The following is a 3,979-nucleotide window of genomic DNA, read 5'->3' as shown; positions in this document are numbered from 1 at the left end:
TATAATAGAATGAAAGTTCAATTTATAGTATTATTTTAATTTAAATTAATTCTTACTTTTCTTTATATCATTTGTATGTATATAAACTATTATTTCAAAGAAATAAACTAAAAAACAAACTCAAAAAAAAAAGGTTTTTAAAGATTTGCCAACTGTAATAATACATCCTTTAATTTCTTGACTGCTGCTTCCAAGGATGTTGACTGTTAATCCAAGCAAAATAAATCACTGACTCCCCCCCAATTACAATGATGCTGTTTATTGGTAAAGTAACGAAATTTTTTATTTTCTCTGACATAATCCATACTAAATAGTCTCTCACCTTCAAGAGTAAATGCTTCAAGTCATCTTCATTTTGAGCAAGCAGGATTGTCATCTGTATATATAGGTTGTAGTAAGCCTTCCTCCAGTCCTGGTGTCATGTTCTCCTTCATATAGTCGTTTCTCAGATTACTTGTTCAGCGTGCAGACTGAACATGCAAGATGAACGAACACAGCAACCCTGTCCCATATCTTGTTTCTGAGCCATGCACTATTCTGATTCTGCTTAAAACAAATGCCTTTGGATCTAGATATAGGTTCCAATTAGGTGTTCTGAGATTCCTATTCTCTGTAACATAATCTGTTATGGTCCACAGTCAAATGCTTTCATCAAGTAGATAAAGCAGTTCTTTCTGGTATTCTCTACTTTCAACCAAGATCACCAGTCATATCCTCCACTCCACGTCCTCTCTTGAATATAGTTGGAACTTCTGGCAAGTCTCTGTCAATACACAGGTGTACCTTTTTATAATAATCTCCAGCAAACTTTTGCTAGTATATGACACTAATGATATTGCTTGATAATTTCTATATTCCATTTGCTCACTAGTTTGCCCAACAGCTGTCTTCCAAATTTCTCAGATATCTTCCAAATTTCTCAATAGATAAACAAGCACTTCAAGTGCCTCCTCAAAGTACAAATAAATTTAACACCACCAAAGCAATAAGCATTTGGGACCTTCATTAGCTACTGATGTGGAATTCAAAATACATGAGACAGATTTGCCATAAGTGCTTCTAAGGAGCATTCCAGTTTTATTTCTTCCAAGGCAGATTTGTTCGTCTTTCTGGTAGTTCATGGTATTTTCCATATTCTTTCCCAATACCATAATTCAAATGCATCAGTTTTTCTATTCAAGGAACCCAGGTAGTGTAAAAGTTAAATGCTCAACTGCTAACCTAAAGGTCAGTGGTTCAAACCCACCAGCTACGTTGAGGAGAAAGATGTGACAGTCTGCTACAATAACGATTTACAGCTTTAGAAATCCTATGGGGCACTTCTACTGTCCTATAAGGTCTCCATGAGTCAGAATCTAGTCGAAGGCAGTAGGCTTGGACATCCTTATTTATTATCCAGCTTTCATGAACATGAAGTACATGAAAATAACAGGGCTTAAGGCTGGGCATACTTTAATACTCAATGCGACAATCTTTGATTTTCAATAATTTAAAGAGGTGTTTCAAACAGATGTGCCCATGGACATATGATTTTTTTTTTTGGACTACTGCTGCTTTCATGGACAATGATTATAAATCCAAGTAAAACAAAATTCTTGACCACATCGATCTTTTCTCCGCATCACCATTATGTCACTTATTGGTCCAGTTGTGAGGGTTTTGGTTTTATATATTTGTTTCTTGGTTTGTTTGTTTGTTTCTGGTTGTGAGGTGTTAAAGTCTCTTTGTGTTAAGGTGTAATCCACACTGGAGGATGCAGTCTTTGATTTGCGTCAGGCAGTACTTCAGTTCCTCTTCTTATTCAGCAAGCAAAGTTGTGTCATCTGCAAATTGTAGGCTCTTCTGCTTTATAGTATACTAATTCACACACCCGGTGACAATACACATGGACCTGACCAGACTAATTACAGGGGAATTAAACAGATTACATCTGGGGACAGAGATGATGAAAAAGTGCAATACCATCAATCAGGACAAAGTCTGGGTTCTGCTGTGAAGGAGACCATCAATTACTCTATGGGTTAAGTTCAAGGTGAAGCTGAAGACAATCTAAGCAAGTCCATGAAAGTCAAAGTAAAATGAATAAATCCTGCAGGAATTTAATCAGACAATAGATGTAACACACAAAAAACTAATAAATGAAGACCAAAATGTTCTCGTAGAAGGAAGACATCGAGGATATCATACATCAATTAATGAAAGGCCATTAAAAAGGGAAAGGGAGGGAAAAAGACCAAAACAAAGCCTAAAAAGTGCTCTTCATCACACAGGATCTAAAGTAAATGGAAGAAATGATGAAGTAAAGGAACTAGAAAGATTCAAAGGGAGGTTCAAAAGACATAATCTTTTGATGAAATATGCAAAGACCTGCTGTTAGAAAATCAAAAGGGAAGAATATGATTCACATTTCTCAAGTTGAAAAACCTGAAATCAAGCCTTGAGTTTATGAAAGAATGTGAAAGGAGAAAATAAGTAAATAAATAAATGGAAAGCATCAAGATGGGAAAACTAAACAGAATCACTGTACCAAAGAAAACTGATTGACTTACAAATACTTCATCAGGTTGAGCATACAATCACGGGCCACTGGTACCAAATAGTTGCTCACGCTGCAATGAAAGCAATGGCAATTCCAATAGACACACTAGGTTTTCCAACCGGCGGGAGGGGAAGGGGGGCGCATGGGGGCAGGCATTCTTGCAACATAACATATACAACGTATTGTAGCACTTTAGAATCTTGTATATTGGAGGGGAGGGGGTAATAAAAAATCTTGTATAAAAGATATTATGGTTAGACTTTTAAACCAACATGGATTAATTTTAATTGTAGTATATTTTCAAAGGGAAAATTTTCATTCCATCTATCTGCACCAGGGATTAGTAAACTTTGCTAACAAGTCAGACAGTAAGTAAGAGGGGGCTTCAAAAATCTATGGAGGTTGAGCCGCACCAATCGGCAGCCCCTGTCCCTCTCTCGGGTGATCCGGAAGATGAAGCTTCCTGCCCGAGAAAACAAGACAGCTTGTGGTCGTGGGGACCATAATGGGTGACGTCCGCTGCAAGAGGTGCCCAAGCTGAAGGTGTGCGCCCTACGAGTGAGCAGTGGGGCCCAGAGCCACATCCTCAAAGCTGGGCGCAAGATCCTCACCTTTGACCAGCTAGCCCTGGACTCCCCGCCAAGGGCTGTGGCACTGTCCTGCTGTCTGGTCCACCCAAGGGCCGCGAGGTGTGCAGGCTTTTCGGCAAGACACCAGGGACCGCCCCCAGTCACACCAAACCCTATGCTCACTCCAAGAGCCGGAAGTTCGAGCAAGCCAAAGGCCGACGTGCCAGCCAAGGCTACAAAAACTAACCCCAGATCCCGTCCTGTTATTAAAACATTTTGGGGAAAAAAACAAAAACATTTTGGATGTTCAAAAAAAAAAATCTATGGAGGAAAAAATGGAATTAATAGTGGTATTTTTACATTAACTTTTATTTTTTTTGTTTTGTTTTATTTTTACATGAACTTTTAAAAGTCCTCTCATATTTGATGTCTTGGAATCATTCTGTCTCACAACTACTGAATTCTACAATCATGGCCCAAAAATAGCCACACTACATAAATAAATGCTGATGTATTAAAATAAAACTTTATTTTAAAAATTGCAGCAGTCAGAAAGTCAGAGGGAGCAGGCCATAACTTGTAGACCTTTGATTACAAAAATGATTTGCATAAGTATAGATATCCTTTGTGGACATCACAAAAAGTCATATCCAAACCCAAAATATTCAAACTGCTGAAAACAAAGAAAAAAATATTGAAGGCAACCAGAAAAATTATTTTATAGGAAACATGTTGAATTTAAGAATTAATCAAAATCATAGCTTTAATAAGAAAGTGGAACTTTTTTTAAGTGCTAAAAAACATCAACTGAGACTTTTTTAAAAAATCATTGTATTGGGGGCTCATACAACTCTTATCATAATCCATACAT

At 37.4% G+C, this 3,979-nt stretch overlaps 1 pseudogene; it reads left to right on the top strand.

The window, feature by feature from the left end:
- LOC105979391 overlaps nt 1-3,354 on the top strand; it is an 8,908-nt pseudogene extending 5,554 nt beyond the window's left edge.
- Nucleotides 3,355-3,979: the final 625 nt, after the last annotated feature.

Source organism: Echinops telfairi, unplaced genomic scaffold (genome assembly GCF_000313985.2).
Source record: "Echinops telfairi isolate 266 unplaced genomic scaffold, ASM31398v2 ScPeMD7_10;HRSCAF=50, whole genome shotgun sequence".
NCBI lineage: Eukaryota > Metazoa > Chordata > Mammalia > Afrosoricida > Tenrecidae > Echinops > Echinops telfairi.
Note: the sequence above shows the minus strand (reverse complement) of the source record. Positions and strands in the feature narration are given on the sequence as shown.